At 40.1% G+C, this 19,405-nt stretch overlaps 1 protein-coding gene and 1 long non-coding RNA gene across 19 annotated transcripts in view; one reads left to right on the forward strand and one right to left on the reverse strand.

The window, feature by feature from the left end:
* NTRK2 (neurotrophic receptor tyrosine kinase 2) overlaps window positions 1–19,405 on the reverse strand; it is a 345,658-nt gene that overhangs the window by 41,487 nt on the left and 284,766 nt on the right. The gene's annotated exons all lie outside the window — the stretch shown is intronic.
* Window positions 13,483–18,242, forward strand: LOC139078677 (uncharacterized). The gene is made up of 3 exons (XR_011531693.1): window positions 13,483–13,605; window positions 14,944–15,047; window positions 18,115–18,242. It is a non-coding gene; the product is annotated as an uncharacterized lncRNA (long non-coding RNA).

Below are 19,405 nucleotides of genomic sequence, written 5' to 3' on the forward strand. Positions count from 1 at the left end.
AGAAAGGGAACTGCACTTTGTTTCCATCGTGGAAAAGGGACACTAAAATAACGTCAAGAGATCCGTTCACCCCTGATTAGGAATTCCCTATGCACCTGATTTAACCAAATAAAAATCATATCTCAACAAAAGGCTTGGCTGTTTCTACAAACACCTTTGCAAGGACAGATAAGTGATTTTTTTTTTCTCCTTTTCCTAAAAAGACACAGTCTTGTACTAGTAGCCTAGTCAAAGGCATTTCTATGACAAGAGGGCAAAGTCATACTCGCGGCCCATAACAGCCGCAACTCTACTGTCTTACTGTTTTATACGCTAACACTGTCTACAGTGTTCATAGCACGTTCCTTCATTTGATCTCCACAAAAATCTGCTGAAGATACAGGAGGAAGGTAACCAGAAATGAAATAGAGAGGTTAAGAGGCTTTTCTCTGACAATACAGTGAATCGGTGGCAAAGATAAGACTGGAACCTACGTACGCTGACTCTCAGCACCAAGAACCTTCTAGTTTACAGGTGAACTACTTCTTCATGAACCACAGTTAATTTTTAAAAATCCGAGTACATGCCGTGAACAGTTTTTGTCACACCAGATAGCGAGGGTTCTCAGCGAGGGGTCACCAGACCAGCAACATCTGCTTTACCCGAGAACTTGTTAGAGGTGTAAATTCTGGCCCCCAACCCCAGACCTGCTGAATCTGAACTCTGGGGGTGGGCCCGGCTGTCTATTTTACCAAGGCCTCCACATGACGCGCTGCACACCGAAGCTGGAGAACCACTGCCATAGAATGAGGAGGCCAACAATAACCAGATCCCTTCATTTTATCCTTGCCACAATTCCAAGGTATGCAATACTGTTGTCACCATCTTCTATGGAGGAAACCGAGGCTCTAAAAGAACAGCCTTTCTAAGACCAGGAGGTAAGAAAAAATTGAAACTCAAACTCACATCTGCCTCACTCGTGCCCACGGCCCCACCGCCTCGCAACAAGTACAACTGTCAGAAAGGGTTTTACTAGAAAGAGTTCAAATCAGCTTCTCTGTAATTTCTACCCAAATAAGGCTCTTCTTTTCCCTCACAATAGACCTTTACTTTAAAAATGATGGTTATCATGCCCCCCCACTCCCATCATATAATTTGGGGGATGGGATGTTAACATAACCAGTTTTTCACACTTGACAGTGGAAATCTGAAAATGATGATTCCATTTTCAAGGGAATGATCACAAACACCCAATTCCCGTGGAATCCAGGCTCACAGTGCTAAGGGCACTTTTCACGCTACTCTGAATTTGCAATTGAAGAATACTTTTGATCACTGAGCTCTTCAAATGGTTGGCACTTATTTTCTAAGGGAATAAAAATGTAATTGAGTTCAATTTCCATAACTAGAACTGGCTCAAGGGTTCAAAGAGAACTGCTTATAGTTAGGCAAAGAATTAAAATAATGGTGAAGGCCTAAATTAGCACAGGAAACCCCCTGATGGAGGTCTTGACAGCTGTCCTTCAAAATATTTTTGAAAGAACAACAGGTGCTCTGTGGTTTTGTTCTGGAATCTGTTGATGCTGATCCCCAGGACAGGGCCTGTGTCTAAGTGGTTGCATATTTCATTTTATGTTGCCTCTCTCCAGCAATCTTACCTTGGGGTCATTAAGCTTCCAGGGAACCATGGGAAGAGAACTGATTATAAACTTGAAGAACAGCAATTTCATATAAGATGCTGTTAAAGGGCAAGTAGGTAGTAATTTTTAAGACTAAAATTGGTAACACTTAAGAGGGCTTTTTTCCTCAACTCATGCGTCTGCAAAATGATCTCAATACAAGACCTAACTCAGAAGGCCAGAATAGCAAGTACCCTTTCCTGCTTCCCTATGCTTCCTTCACCCAAAAGAAGTGAGATGGGGTGGGGGAAAAATAAGACAGAGAAAGAAAGAATCTGCCACAGCTCTGAGAAAGAAATCTAATTTGCTCAACCACGTGTTGTCCATCCCCTTTGATAAATAATCATACATTACTATATTTTGTCTACATATCTTTGTGAAATGAGGACTAACTTAGGATCTATCTCATCTTCAAAATGGTTTTTAAGTCAAAGCATATAAATTGCTTCCTCTAAAGCAAATGGTCATGTGAATATCTAACAGTAGCTATCCTATGCACTAGAGAGGGTTAGTTACCCTACATTTTTATATTCTGTGATGTGTGCACAAAAGTGGGATTTTATCACAGCACGTTGGTTTGTAGGTAAAAGGTAAGAGGGGACCACAATGAACCTAAGTGGAGAGATTGAGATGAAGAGGACAAGGTGGACCTGAGAAAAGCATGGGGAGTTTTGTGGTGATGGCGTTAGCATGCAGACGAGGGGGCACTTGGGTACCAGGTCGGCTTAGATTAGATGCCTTCGGATGTTTAAGGTCAACGTCTTGCTGAGAAAGAAGCTGAGCAATTGTGCTTTGCTAGTCCTCAGTGAGTCAGAGCTACCCAAGGAACCTGACATGTGTCCTCTCGGTGTGGCAGCAGGTGGGTTTTCCTAAAAGCAATATTGGCTAAAGGTCACTAAACTCTTCTCTCTTTCCTAAACCTCAAATACTGACATCTAACACTAAACATTATCTCGTGTGGGTGTATAAGTCATAATTCAACCCAATCAAAAGGAAATATGATATTACAGGCAAGCACTAAGAAAATGCGAAACATTCTTTAGTAGTTTAAATTTTCATTGATCAGAATGTCCATGCAATAACAAAGGCACTGGATAGAAATTCCGAAATTAAAACCCTTGGTTAGTGATTCCACAAACACCAGACAATCAATTGGCTTGATATCCCCCTTGCCCACTGAATTAGCTAATTTCTTGGCTAAGCCATTTTAGTTATTTTGGCTGCACGGACCGCTCTTCAGACAAATCAATAAAACCAGAAACTCCCAATTTAAAGGTTAAACTACTAAATGACTCGAAACACAGGCATTTCAAAACAATTTCTCTCTCCAAAACTTCTTCCTTTTTATCCTGTGGACATAATGGCTAAAGTGAAATGCTATTTTTAAAAAATACAATTCTTCCACTTATGGAGAAAAAGTACATCGGAATATTATGCTTTGTCGGTTGATTTAAGAAGACAATGAAAAAATCAGCAAGTTCCAATTATTACACAATTCGAACTATAGGTTAAAGAAACTATATTTTGTTTCTAAAACAAAATGGAAAATAATGGATTAGGAAAAAATATTTGCTTAATTATGTACACATGAATAATTACACACACACACATACACACCCACATATTTTAAGGGATTACTCACTTAAAAGAAAAAAAATCAAGACCTCAAAATATACGTGTTGAAAGCACACAGGCAGGCTATCTACACAAGAGAAAATAAGAATAGGTTACAAAAACTGGGGAGTGGATGATTCTGCCACTTGTCCTTCCAGTCCTTTTAGATCGTTCCTCCTTGCCCATGAAGGCATCACCTACTTTCATATAAAAACCTGACATAGGTATCTGAAGAATTTACTTCAGACTATCTGTTCTCTCACAGTTTGACTCCCTAAACCTTGCTTTTATCTTCCCTAGTTCTTCATTTACATCTACTCTGAGGTCCACATTCAGCATCAAAGGCTTTAATGTCCCATTTTGGACGCACTATCCAATCTGGATGTGTAGGCCCTCCTTCAGATGTGCCACTCACATCCAGCCTCTCCCCTTTGTACTGGGAGCGGAGAAGGGACCTCCTTGGATACTGACTTCCTGCCTTGCCCCAAGGGAACTAATTAACGGTCAGAGGGACAGAAATCATGCCAATAATCAAATAATAAACCAAAAATCAAAGGAATCCAGATTCAAACATGGGGGACAGTGTTTCATTTAGGAATCTGCAAAACTTTTCATTTAATCACCAATGTTCTCAGGGTTAGATGCAACAAAGACACCTAGGAATTAGTGGTTAACAATATTCACATACTGATATGTCCTAAACAACTGTTTTAAAAGCAGGATGGCAATATAGATCAAGCATCATAATAATGTTCACATCTTTTGAGACTATGAGTCTACTACTGGGACTACTAATCCTAAGTAAATAGTTCAAAAGAAGAAAAAAATCTTACATACAATCATGCTTTCTGTGCAGATATTTAAAATAGTAAGAAAAGGAAAAATCCAGAAGTCCGATAGCATGGAACAATTAGGCTAATTATGGTGATACAACTAGATGGAATATTACTTAGCTATCAAAAATGATCATTATACAATGATCATTCATTATAACAAGAAAAATGTTTGTAATAAAAGACCAGGCTACTGGTGGCTGTCATTATTGTGACCTAGTACAGGTGTACTAACACAGATACTGGGAAACACCATTGGATTTCTTCCTCTGGCCTGTTAGCACAGGGGTTTGCCATGCCCTCTAGAGCACCAATCCAATCATGCTCAGCCAGGGCAGGCAGTCCATGCTAGGTACTGGCCTTGTCCCCCAGAAAGCCCAAAGGGAACTTGTGGGTCTGTGTAGGTGGGGTGCATAGGACCTCTACAGTGGGGTGAGTGAATCTGCCTTGGTGGAGCGGGGCATGCACACGGGGCAGGACTCTGTTGACGGGGTATGTGGGCCGATGGACAGTGGGGCTTGTTGGCTGCTGCAGACTTGTGTCACCAGCCTTCTCAAACAGCCACACAGGGGATCTGCCCCACCTTCCAATGCCTGAAGTGATTGTGTGCTGCCATGCTTGGGGCCAACCCTACCCATCTGCACTCCTGAGAAAGCTGACAACAGCCTCATAGGCTGGAGGCCCACAGAAATTGTGAGCCCCTGAGCCTAGCAACCAGCCACACTGGGGGCCTGACTCCCTTAACAGCAAAACAGCAGCAGGTGTGTGCTAGTAGACCTTGTAGTCATCTGTGCTGGTGTTCACCATGCCCAATAAAGTGACTAAAGTGACTGTAGCAGCTGCACACACCTGAGCCTTACAAAGAGCCAGCCCAGGGGCCAGCCTAGCCTACCCATGCACCCACAGCAGGAGCAATATCATCACAACAGAAGAGCACACATAGCCCACACAGCAGGCACTCCTGGAACATTTGGAACAAGTGACTAGATGGAAGCACACTGCTGGGCCCCATAAGGCATCCCTTACATAAGGTGACATCTCCATGACTGGGAAATGTTGCTGATCTACCTAATACATAGATATAAGCACAGAGAAGTAGACAAAATGAGGAAACAAAGGAATATGTTCCACATAAGGGAATAGGACAAATGCTAAGAAAAAGAACTAAAGGAAATAGAGATAAACAACCTACCTGATAAAGAGTACAAACTAATAGTCACAAGGATGCTCACTGATCTTAGAAGAAGAACAGATGAACACAATGAGAACTTCAACAAAGAATCAGAAAATATAAAAAAGAACCAATCGGAAATGAAGAATAGAATAACGGAAATGAAAAATTCTATAGAGGGAATCAACAGCAGAGTAGATGACACAAAAGAACAAATCAGTAAGCTGTAAAAAAGACTAGAGGAAATTACCCAAGCTGAACAGATAAAAGAAAAAGAATTAAAAAGAAGAAGGACAGTCTAAGGGACTTCTGGGACAATATCAAGCATACTAACATCTGTATTATAGGTGGCCCAGAAAGAGAAGAGATAGACAAAGGGGCAGAGGACCTATTTGAAGAAATAATAGTTGAAAATTTTCTCAACTGAGAAAGGAAACAGACATCCAGGTACAAGAAGCACAGAGAGCACAAAACAAGATGAACCTGAAGAAGCCCACACAAAGACACATTATAATTAATATGTCAAGAATTAAAGATAAAGAATAAAATCTTTAAAAAAAAGAATTAAAGATAAAGAAAGAATCCTAAAAGCTGTAAGAGAAAAGCAATAAGTGACATACAAAGTAAACTCCATGAGGCTATCAGCTGACTTCTCAGCTGAAACCTTACAGGCTAGAAAGGATTGGCATGATATATTCAAAGAGATGCAAGGAAAAAACCTACAGCCAAGAATACTCTATCCAGCAAGGATATCATTCAGAATGGAAGGAGAGAGAACGAGTTTTCCAGACAAGCAAAAACTAAAGGAGTTTATCACCAATAAAACAGCCTTACAAGAAATGTTGAAGGGACTTATTTAAGTGGAAAATAAAAGACCACAAACAGGAATAAGAAAATTATCAAAGAAAAAAATCATTAGTAAAGGCAAATATACAGTAAAGGTAGTGGATCAACCACCTATATAACTAATATGAAGGTCAAAAGACAAAAGTAATAAAATTATCTATTTCCATGACAAGAAGTTAAGGGATACACACACAAAAAATAGAGATTAACTATGATATCAAAAGCACAACATGTGGTGGAAGGGGAGTAAATGTGCAGAGTTTTTAGTAAGAGGTCAAACTTAAGAGACTACCAACTTAAAATAGACTGCTATTTACATAGATTCGTAGGTTATATGAACCTCATGGTAATCACAAATCAGAAAACTATGATAAATACAAAAAATTAAGATAAAAGAACCCAAACATAATATTAAAGAAAGCCATCAAATTACAAGGGAATAGAGCAAGAGTAGACAAAAGGTGGGGGCCGGCCCTGTGGCCAAGTGGTTAAGTCTGCCCACTCCGCTTTGGTGGCCCAGGTTTTCGCTAGTTTGAATCTTGGGCGTGGACATGCCACTGCTCATGAGGCCATGCTGAGGCAGCATCCTACATGCCACAACTAGAAGGACCCACAACTAAAAATACACAACTATGTACCAGGGGGCTTTGGGGAGAAAAAGGAACAATAAAATCTTTAAAGAAAAAAAAAAGAGTAGAAGAAAGGAACAGAGAAGAACTAACAAAACACCCAGAAGAAAAACTAACAAAATGGCAATAAGTACATACTTATGAATAGCTACTTTAAATGCCAATGGATTAAATGCTCCAATCAAAAGACATAGGGTGGCTGAATGGATAAAAAACCAAGACCCATATATATGCTGCCTACAAGAGATACACTTCAGACCTAAAGACTGAAAGTGAAGGGATAGAAAAAGATACTCCATGCAAATGGTAATGAAAAGAAAGCTAGGATAGCCATACTTATGTCAGAGAGAATAGACTTTAAGAGAAAAACTGTAACAAGAGACAAAGAAGGGAACTATATCATGATAAAGGGAACAATCCAACAAGGGGATATAACACTTGTATGCACCCAACATAGGAGCACCTAAATATATAAAGCAATTATTAACAGAATAACAGGAGAAATAGGCAGTAACACAATAATAGAAGGGTATTTTAACACTCCATTTACATCAATGGATAGATCATTCAAACAGAAGATCAATAAGGAAACATTGGCCTTCAATGACACATTAGACCAGATGGATTTAGTGGATATATACAGAACATTCCACCCAAAACCTGTAGAATACACATTCTTTTTGAATGCACATGGAAAATTTTCCAGAATAGATCACACATTAGGCCACAAAACAAGTCTCAATAAATTTAAGCAGGTTGAAATAATACCAAGCATCTTTTCTGACCACAACAGTATGAAACTAGAAATCAACTACAAGAAGAAAACTGGAAAAGCCAAAATATATGGAGATTAAACAAAATGCTGCTGAAGAATTATTGAGTCAGTGAAGAATTCAAACAAGAAATAAAAAAAAATACCTGGAGATAAATGAAAATGAAAATATGACATGTTAAAATTTATGGGATCCAGCAAAAGCAGTATGAAGACGGAAGTTTACAGCAAAATAGGCCCATTTCAAAAATAAGAAAAATCTCAAATAAATAATCTAACAGTGCATCTAAAGGAACTAGTAAAAGAACAAACAAAGCGCCAAATCAGCAGAAGGAAGGAAATAATAAAAATCAGAGAGGAAAAAAATGAAATAGAGACCAAAGAAAAATAGGAAAAAAATCAATAAAACTAATATCTGGTTCTTTGAAAAGATAAACAAAATTGACAAACCTTTAGCTAGCCTCACCAAGAAAAAAAAAGAGAATGCTCAAATAAATAAAATCAGAAACTAAAGAGGAGAAATTACAATGGATACCTCAGAAATACAAAGGATTACCAGAGAATACTATGAAGGGTTATACACCAACAAACTGGATAATCTAGAAGAAATGGATAAAATTCTTAGAATCAGACAACCTTCCAAAACTGAATCAAGAAGAAATAGAGAATTTGAGTAAACCAATCACAGTAAGGAGATCGAAACAGTAATCAAAAGCCTTCCAAAAAACAAAAGTCCAGGACCAAACAGCTTCCTCAGTGAATTCTCCCAAACATTCAAAGAAGATTAATACTTATTCTTCTCAAACTCTTTCAAAAAACTGAAGAGGAGGAGAAGCTTCCTAATTCATTCTAAAAGGCCAACATTACCCTGATACCAAAACCAGACAAAGACAACACATAAAAAGAAAACTACAAGCCAGTATCACTGATGATCAAAGATGCAAAAATCCTCAATAAAAGACTAGCAAATCAAATATAACAATACATTAAAATGATCATACACCATGATCAAGTGGGATTTATTCCAGGGATGTAGGGATGGTTCAAAATCCACAAATCAATCAATGTGATACAAGTGATACCATGATACATTAACAAAATGAAGAATAAAAATCACATGATCATCTCATTAGATGCAGAGAAAGCATTCAACAAGATACAAGATCCATTTGTGATAAAAACTCAATTAAAATAAGTGTAGAAGGAAAGTACCTCAACATAATAAAGGCCATTAAACCCACAGCTAATATACTCAACACTGAAAAACTGAAAGCTATCCCTTTAAGAACAAGAACCAAACAAGGGTGCTCACTTTCACCACTCTTATTTAACATAACATTGGAAGTCCTGGCCAGAGCAATCAGGCAAGAAAAAGAAATAAAAGGGATCCAAATTGGAAAGGAGGAAATAAAACTCACTATTTATAGATGACATGATTTTACATATAGAAAACCCTAAAGAATCCACCAAAAAACTATTAGAAATAATAAATAAATAAACAAATACTCTAAAGTTGCAAGATACAAAACCTACATACAAAAATCAGTTGCATTTCTATACACTAATAATGAAATAGCAGAAAGAGAAATTAAGAATGCAATCCCATTTACAATCACTATAAAAAGAATAAAATACCTAGGAATAAATTTAACCAAAGAGGTAAAAAACCTATACACTGAAAACTATAAAATATTGTTGAAAGAAATCAAAGAAGATACAAAGAAATGGAAAGATATTACATGCTTACAGATTGGAAGAATTAATATAGTTAAAATGTCCATACTTCTGAAAGCAATCTACACATCAAAGTCCCAACGACATTTTTCACAGAAATAGAACAAAGAATCCTAAAAGTTATACAGAACAACAAAAGAACCTGGATAACAAAAGGAATCCTGAGAAAAAAGAAGAAAGCTGGAGGTATCACACTCCCTGATTTCAAAGTATACTACAAAGCTGTGGCAATCAAAACAGCATGGTCCTGGCACAAAAACAGACACACAGATCAATGGAGCAAAAGTGAAAGCCCAGAAATAAACCCACACATTTATGGATAGCTAATTTTCAACAAGGGAGCCAAGAACATACAAGAGAAAAAGGAAAGTCTCTTTATTAAATGGGGTTGGGAAAACTGGAGAGCCACATGAAAAAGAATGAATGAAGACTGTTATCTTACACGGTACACAAAAGTTAACTCAAAATCGTTTAAGAACTCGAATGTAAGACCCGAAAGCATAAAACTTCTAGAAGAAAACATAGGCAGTACACTGTTTGCCATCGGTCTTAGCACTATCTTTTCAAATGTTATGCCTCACCAGGCAAGGGAAACAAAAGAAAAAAATAAATGGGACTACATCAAACTAAAAACTTCTTCGGGCAAAGGAAACCATCAATAAAACGAAAAGACAACCTAACAGTTATGAGAAGGTATTTGCAAACCATATGTCTGATAAGGGGTTAACATCCAAAATATATAAAGAACTCATACATCTCAACAGCAAAAAACCTAACCATCCAATTAAAAAATGGGCAAAAGATCTGAACAGACATTTTTCCAAAGAAGATATACAGATGGCCAACAGGCACATGAAAAAATATTCAACATCACTAATTATTAGGAAAATGCAAATCAAAACTACAATGAGATATCACCTCACACCCATCAGAATGGCTATAATTAACAAGACAAGAAATAACAAGTGTTAGAGAGGATATAGAGAAAAGGGAACTATCATACACTGCTGGTGGGAATGTTAACTGATGCAGCCACTATGGAAAACAGTACAGAGATTCCTCAAAAAGTTAAGAATAGAACTACCATATGATCCAGCTATTCCACTTCTGGGTATTTATCCAAAGAATATGAAAACATGAACGCATAAAGATATATGCACCCCTATGTTCGTTGCAGCATTATTCATAATAGGCAAGACATGGAAACAACCTAAGTGTCCATTGATGGATGATTGGATAAAGAAGATGTGTTATATATACACAATGGAATACTACTCAGCTATAAAAATAGATGAAATCTTGCCATTTGCTAAGAGAAATAGGTCAGATGGAGAAAGTCAAATACTGTATGATTTCACTCATAAGCAGAAGATAAAAACAACAACAATGACAAACAAACACCTAGAGACAGAGATTGGATGGGTGGTTACCAGGGGGGAAGCAGGGAGGTGGGAGGGCAAGAGGGGTGATAGGGCACATATGTATGGTCATGGATGGTAATTAGTCTTTGGGGGGTGAACATGATGTAGTCTATACAGAAATCGAAATAAAATGATGTATACCTGAAATTCATATAGCATTATAAACCAATGTTACCTCAAGGAAAAAAAAAACAAATAAAAGACTAGGCACAAAAACTGAAAGAAAATTGAGTTCAAGGTGATTACAACTATATAATGCATGTGTACATGTGTATGTACATAGTGTACATGCTGCAGAATTTCATTATTTGCAAATTCGCCTACTCCCTAAAATTGGTTTGTAACCCCCAAATCACTACTTGTGGTGCCTTCACAGTCACTCACAGGTTATCAGCTGAGGAAAATGTTGTGATCAGCGGCTCAGACACCTGACCCTGGATTTCCCCTGCGCAGCAATGGTGCTGTATGTACTAACTCAGGATCCGCAGTGACTTTATAGAACACAATCGCTGCTAATAACAAGAATCAACTACACGTCATATACATGCACGCAAATATATATACATCCATCCAGCCATACAAACACTACAAGAGAATTGTGTGCACAAATATACAAATATGCAACTATATGGGTTTAGGGATGACTTAGTTTTCCTCTTAAAATTTCAAAAATGTTTTTATAACATTGCTGTCACCATGAGAACATTTAAAATGTACAACAAAGAAGCTCTGCTGAGTGACGAGCCTACAGTCATAGGTACTGTTCTGTGGAATCCGTGGCCTTACCACCTCTGTCAAACAAAGCAGGTGGGCCAGCACGTGTCCTCATGCTCATTCTCTGGACAGGTCACCCGATCTCACAGTGTTTTAGTCGGCTCCACTAGTCTCACTCCACTTGCAGTAAGTTTCCCAGGAGACCTTCTGATTCTCTTAGGCTTCTAGCATTGTGGTCTTCAGAGTGTCTGCTCTAAACTGACAGTGCAATGGACTGAATTTTGTCCCCCAAAATTCATAAATTGAAACCCTAACCCCTAAAGTGATGGTATTAAGAGGTGGGGCTTTAGGAGGTAATTAGAGTTAGATTGGGTCCTGAGGGTGGGCCCTCATGATAGGCTTAATGCCCTTACAAAAAGAGGCGGAGACAACGGATATGCCTGTCTCTCTGTGTGCACGCGCCAAAGAAGGCCACGTGAAGACATGACCAGGAAGAGGGCCCTCACCAAGAACCTGCCCGTGCTGGCGTCCTGCTCTCCAGACTGTGAGAAGAAATTTGTTGTTTAAGCTACCCCGCCGTCTGTGGTAATCTGTTTTAGCAGCCCAAATAGACTAAGATGAAGCCCCAACTCCTCATGTGACTGTATTGGAGATGTGCCTTTAAGAAGGTGATTAAGATTAAAAGACGTCATAAGGGTGGAGGCCTGATTCGGTAGAATTGGTGCCCTTGTTAGCAGAGGAGGCGATACCAGAGACTCTGCTCTCTGTCCACCGTGTGAAGACACAGTAAGAAGTGGCCCTCTCCAAGCCAGAGCTCTCATCAGAACCTGACCATGCTTGGCACCCTGATCTCGGACTTCCAGGCTCCAGAACTGTGAGGAAATAAATTTCTGTTGTTTAAGCAGCTCAATCTGTGATATTTTGTTATGGCAGCCCGAGCTGACTCATACACTTGGGTTCAGTCCCCGTGCTCTCTGGCTTCCCACGAGTCAGAGGACAGGGTGTTGGACATGAAGTCATCACAGGCTGGCTGCTTACTTCTACGAAAGCGACAGCTCCTGAGCGGGGGGCCCTCTCCAGGTAACCACGCCTTCTACTTATCACTTCAGACCAAGGGGTGTTGTGTCCTACACTATCCCTTGTGGTTTCCCTCAAACCTGTCTACACCTTTGTAAGTAGTCTTTTTATTCAAATATGTTTCCATTACTCAATTTCAGCGTGTCATCTATTTCCTATCAAAACCCTGACAGGATCTAACAAAACATGGGAATTGCTAAAATGATTTTTTAAAAAAATATAATTCCAGACATTGTTTCACTAACAAAGAGACTGAGACCCAAGAATTCCTAATTAACTGGTAATAACGTCACATCCTCAGGGTCACCGGAGTCATTACAAATGGGATCATGGCACAGTGGCTGCTGCATTGTGTGTACCACTTGGCTTGTGATAACAATGCCAAGGAGATGGTAAGAAATGAAACCCCCTTTGGTCTGTCTAGAGCAAAACTTATGAATATTACATTTTTCTTCCCATACTCCATGAGCCAGACCTTCCATAATCTCTTCCATTTTTATTTTTGCCATGTCTTTTTCTCCATCTTGGTTCCATTCGTGAAAAGTCTCCGTTGTTCTAGGGGTCAGGAAAAAGGGGCAGGGGGAGTGCTTGTTTAGAAGTGATTGCCTAGCAACCCATCTTCCTTATTCCAAGGACAGAGGCTATTTGCATTTTGGGAAAGAAGAAAAAAGCTCCTCTTCTCATGAGTCCCGGAGTAAGAATGTCTTGCTGACCACTCCTCAAAGGAACCTTCCTTCCTCTGAGAACTCCCCCTGGGTGGCCTTTCTTTGCCTGCAGCCACTGTGTCCTCCCTTGGGGGCGGGTGCAGCCTTCCAAGGTGCACCCCAAGCTGCCTCGGGCAATAAGCGCCTGTGGCACTGCCAAGCTGCAGCCCTGGCAGGCGGGTGGCACCAGGACAGGGCTCAGAACATCCTGATCTCATTCAAGGGACATTTCTTTCCCACACTGTTCTTTCCTTTTTGTAGCTTTCTTTCCTGGAAACGTGCCACACCCAGGGGATGTCTAGGCCTGCCGTTCTTAACCTCCAAAGTGCTGGGGAGTCCCTCGAGCCTGTGTCAGGAAAGCTGAAGCAAGCAGGACAGGGAAAGAGGAGGAGGCCAACCTCCACTCGGAAGTTCTTCATCGACCTGCAGGAGGTAGGAACCAAGGGAAGAGAGACGGTGCTTCACATCATTTGAGAAACTGCACTGGGCTGGTATGTGGAAAAATCTCTCTTCCAAACTAGAGAGAGCCCTCCTACCACAGACATCGCATCCTGCATCCTGCTCCGTCCCCATGCTGAAAGAATGCAGGATGCTTCTCCTCTAAGTGAGGTGCGGAGAGGAATAAGATGGGAGTCCTCTCTGTTTTATGCCTTAAAGAGGTAAAGGAAACTCTTGGGCTATCTGGCTGCAAGCTGGGCAAGGCCTTTAATCTTCTGAAGCTCTAAATTACCATCTATAAAACTGAGGTCTTTAAGAATTACATTGACAACTGTTGACAATGTTTAACTGATTTGAACACCACAAGTACAAGGCATGTCCATTTGGGTGTACTGTTTAATGAAGGCCATCTCAGGACTGCTTCTGCTGGCTCCTTTGCCTCCTCGTCATGCTAGGATACTTGTCATGAGGAGAGGCCCAGGCTATCCACAGGTGATACTGATCTACAACATGATAGCAGATACATCTGGCATTAGGAGATGTTATCAGGTTTTATATACCTTTGCATTCCTTTGTCGTTTTATGTAGTTCCATGCACACAAACACCCAAGACAAAAAAACCGTGAAAGTCCGTACAAGGCTAATACATCAACTTCTTTGACTAATATAGGGATATTCTAAGAGAGAAAAGGGGGAAGATCATACCAGCTAATCCTTTTAGCTGTAAGGCCAGGAGATAAATGCATCCAGAGGAAAATTCTGAATGATTCATGGGAGTTGGTCAATGGGCAGGGAACAAAGAAACAAATTTTTAAAAATACCACTAAGCAAAACTTTACCTCCAGCAAAAGAATATAACTATGGTTTTGTTTTTAACTTTTATTTTTATCAGATTTATAAGTTCCCTAAGAATTGATCTTAAGCTTTCTCTGTACAGAAAATATTTTGATTGAATTCAGTGGAACTGGGAATTGAGCTTAGAATTTTAGAGTTAAAATACTTCAGAAGTTATCTGACCCAAACCCTGTCCTCATTTCACAGCTGAGCCCACACAGTGAGGCCCAAGGAGGTTCAGGTTTGCTCAGGGGACGTGCAGATGACATACGCGGCACTTAATGTGCAGAAATCGTTACGTACGGCACTGCGTTCATGTAACCACAGACAGCTGACCTTATTAATAATAGGAGTATTATATTTGTTAGCAGGCCAACTTTGTTTCTCATTTGGAAAGGGTTTGAGGTATATGCTTTTGGGAATGAGGAACTTGGAATGTTAAGCAAGGGGCTGAATTAGACCACCATATTATTATTCATTTTTCACTCACTTCTGCAGGAGTATTTGAGGACACACTGGGTGCCCCAGCACTGAATAGAACTAGAGGAGTCTGTTACGGCCCAGAGTGTCCTTGGGTTAATGTTCTCTCTGCTGCCAAGTTGGTGAGTTTTGCTGAGTCTGGAGAATAGTGAAGCAGTCATCTGGTAAAATGTTGAATCAAACTCTGGTTTCCCTGATCTGCTTACCATTCTCTCTTTTTTCTCTTAAGCACTGCCACTTCTTTACTCACAGTCAGCTGTGCTTCAAGCTTGCGAACGTTTGGGCATTCTCTTCTCTGTGACATGGAGAAACTGTTGGGCATGGTCATTACACGATTAAAATCATGATGTCATAAGTATAACGAGATACCAAGCTCCAGACTTTTTAGAATAGTCCATGCACATACAATCAAAGAATTTGAAAGTTCAGATGAAGTTTGGCAAGTTTGAAAGAAGCAGGACGAGTGTAGAAAAAGAGCTTATTGGAGAACGTAGGGTGAGTTGAAAACAGAGTTGATTCCGAAGCAGAGTGTTTCATAAATTTCTTCCTGTGCACAGAGGACCTGTATCTTGTCACATCCTTTTTGTTTAGGCTAAAATAATTTGCAGCAATGAGAATATAGTAGCTGATTTTAATTGTCAGAATAAAAACCATGGAATCTTTGCGTTATAAAGGTCTTTAGGAGTTATCTACATCAAATACCATCTTAAACAGAATCCCTAAAACTAAATCAAATAAAAATGCATCAGATTAGTATGAATTTATTTCTAAAACTTCAAATTGGTAACTTTACGTATTATGAATCAAACCACAAAAACACATTAAAGTTTTGCTGTTGTCCAATGTGTTAAACTTGTATATACAACCTATCTCAGTACATTGGTTTCTGTTGGTTTTTATTAATGATTAAATGCACTTATTATCAATAAGTATAGTAATAGTTAGAATACACATAAGCAGATGAAATTTAAATCAGCTGTTTACAGAACCAATCACTGAACTCCCTCCACAAAATCACTGGGTTCCACAGAACACAATTTACAAAGCACTGGTCCGTTTCCACAGCATCTTGGAAGACAGAAAGCCTGTGCTTGGACACCTCCCTCCAGTGACAAGGAATCCATCTCTTGGCAAGGCAGCCGAGGTCACAGATTTCATTCTTAGGCAGTTCCTCTTTACCATTGTGCCAAATCTGCTTCACGAAACGTTTACACAACAGACCCATTTCCGGCCTCTGGAACCACTGGCCTTATCTGCATGGCAGAAGACAGCTAATGTGTTCACATCGAGGTCTTCCCTTTTCTGACCCTTATGCTCCGCATCCCCTCAAGTGTTCCCCCTGTGGCACGATCCCAGACTTCTTGATCACCGTCCTCTGAGTGTTCTCTTGCTTGTTAGAGACACCCTTGAAATGTAGACAGCTTGAAATTGAAATCAACATGCACCAAACAGAATTCTTGGTCTCTCCTCAGCCCATTCCAAAACGAGAACAGTGAATGACACCACTGTCTGTCCAGTTATGCAGGTCAGAAATCTATTTCACATCCTGACATGTTCCTCTGCTTTGTACTTTCTGTACCCAATCTACCACTAGGTCCAGGAATTTTGTCTCCTAAATAGCTTATAAATCTTTTCACTTGGTTCTGTCTCCACTCCCATCATCGTTGACCACCGTCCTTGACCTTCTGCAAGAGCCCTTTAGCCTACCTGTTTACAGCTTCTCTGGCTCTCCAGAGTTGCACCATCCACATCCTGCTTAAAACTCTTAGCGGCACCCCATTGTTTCACGATAATGAAAAATCCTCAGCATGGCTGACAAAGTCCTATGTCACTTATTCCCTTTCTGCTTCTCCAGCTGGATTTTGCACCACACGCTCTGTGCCCAGGACACTAGCCATCTTTTCTTTCCTTCACCATGCTCTGCTTCTCCTGCCACAGTGTCTTCCTACCTGTTGTTTCCTCTGCCTAGAGTGTATCGTCCTTTTCTTTTGGTCTAGTTAACACAAGTTGTAGGACTCAGCTCAAAGATTCCTGCCTCGATCTTCCCAGAGCTCTTATACCAGGTCAGCTTCCCTTGTTATAGGTTCTTATAGCCCTAAGGATGTCTGCCTCATGACACTTGTCGCAGTTCTTATTTACATCTCTTGAGATTATTTGATTAATGTCTGCTTCCCCAGCTGGACCATTAGCTCTACTAGGCTAAGATGTGTCTATTTTTGCTCACTTCTTTCCTCCTAGTGCACATAAGGTATCTGTTGAGTGAATTAGCTATGCAATTCCTATTTTGATTCTGTTTCATCAAGGGAATTGATCTTAAATCTAGAAAATATGGAAGAAATATGGTCAAGAGGAATTTGAAACCCAAAGGAGATGAGATAAATGGAGAGCTCAAAGTTGTTTTTAAAAGAATATGTGTCTCTAGGCATTATTAAATAATGCCTCAGGCTACTCCTCTTGACAATATTAAGTTTGGCATTCACACAGAAGGTAGGAACTAGAGAAAAGGACGAAGTGAAGACAATGAAGGGAGATGGACAAAGGTTGATATGATCTTCAAAAGAGAGTGAAGAAGTAGGGTTACAGAAACTACTGATAACTAAACATGACCTTTGTCCCAGACAGAATTTTAACAGCAGTGATTAAAAGCACTTAGAAAAGGAAACACTGATGACCAGGAGCAAGAATGGGGTCATCAAGATTAAGTCACAGCAAACAAGCATCCAGTTCCTGTTAGGTGAACTTGCAGGATGAGAAATGGGAGACTGCCATGGGCATGAAGTATATTAATTTCACTGAGACTCTTGGCAAAGTCCCACACAGTATCCCTGAGAGGTAGAGAAATGTCAGTTGAACTCGCAGCTAATCAGACCCCAGTGTGACACGCCCAGCTTAACACTGCCCCGAACAGGGCTGATTCTCTTGACAAATAGAAATGGCAAGCAATAGGATATATTGGAGCATAAGAGGAAGCCATTTGGTGTAAACCTAATTTGGCCTGACTTTGTTTTTCCAAGAGGGCCTGACATGGCCATTGAGCAGGCATTGTATATCTGCTTTAAACATTTACTATGGCAAGAACAAATCCCTTAAGATAAAGGCACAACTTTCCCCCACATTGGCATTTCCTTAAGAATAAGCATCTTTCCTTAGGCTAGGAACTGATTGCTGTGCTCCCTCTTGATCACCCAGCTCAAGACAACAGACCTGCCACCGTGCTGTGTCCACCGAGACAGTGACCTACCTGCTGTGTCCATCAATCGCTGTGCCGGCAGAGCAGTCTCGCAACTATTGTAAAAGGGACATCTCAAACATCTGTGAAACATCCTCTTTGGGGGTATATAACCACTCTGTACACCCCATTTATTTGGTGTCCTTTCTTCCTTTGGGAAGAAAGGCCGCAGGCCATGGTCCTCACGTTTTAGCTCAGAATAAAGTCTCCCAAAGTTTCATTTATAGATTGGTTATGGATTACTTTCTTCGACACTCTCCAATGCTATTTATCTCTGAGATGTTCTCTTTAAATGTTCATAGTAATGATAGCTGACACATAAAATGCACACCATGAGATGGACACTGTTTAAAGTGCATTTAATCCTTACAACAGCAAGTTGAGAGGGTATTATGGTTATTTCCATTTAAGAATTGAAGAAATGGAGTGTTGGGAGATTAAGTAACTTGCATAAGGTCACGTAGTAAGAGGGGGAACTAGAATTTGAAGCCAGGAAGTCTAGCCCCAGAGACTATGCTCCTTATGCTATCTCTCTCCCTGTCTCCATGCTTCAGATGCTCTAAAATGCTCTCAGCAGGAGGACGTTATATCCTGCCTAGTGCGCATGCCTGCACTATTCTGCAATGCTCCAAAGTAGGAGCTCTCTACCTGTAACGCACAGACTCTCAAGGGATCTATGGATAGAATTCATACGGTTCTATAAACTCGGATTGTGTCTAATTTTTACTAATCTCTAACAAGAAGTTAGCATTTCCTTCAATTATTAACATAGGTAACAGACCATAGCAGTATCAGCGCATATGTGAGGTTGTCCCCAGTAATCAGATATTTTCGTATCACATTATTGTTTTTGTAGATATCTCAAAACATCACTTATCTCCATTGCTTTGAAATTATAGTGATTATTAGACCTGCCACCAAATCTCATTATTTAATTTTTTAACAGAAGCCCATGCATTATTATTTTCACCTTTTTAACACGTTGTAACTGCGCCGTACTGTAATCGCGTTCCTTTGTAACCCCGCGTTTTACGTTCCGCATTAAAGCCTCTTCTGGGAAGGAGCTGCGGGGCTGCGTAGACTGCTGGAGACCAGAGCCCACCTGCACTCTCCACGGCTGCCTTGTGCCGCAGCGTGTGCTTTATGCCATGATGGCTTCTCTTTGTGACATGTGTTTTGGGCCCAGGCAAATAGTTAGGACTCATAATGGCGGACAAAAGGTAAGCAAGTGATAGCTCTGGACCAACCAAA

This window comes from Equus przewalskii, chromosome 22 (assembly GCF_037783145.1).
Source record: "Equus przewalskii isolate Varuska chromosome 22, EquPr2, whole genome shotgun sequence".
In the NCBI taxonomy this organism is placed as follows: domain Eukaryota; kingdom Metazoa; phylum Chordata; class Mammalia; order Perissodactyla; family Equidae; genus Equus; species Equus przewalskii.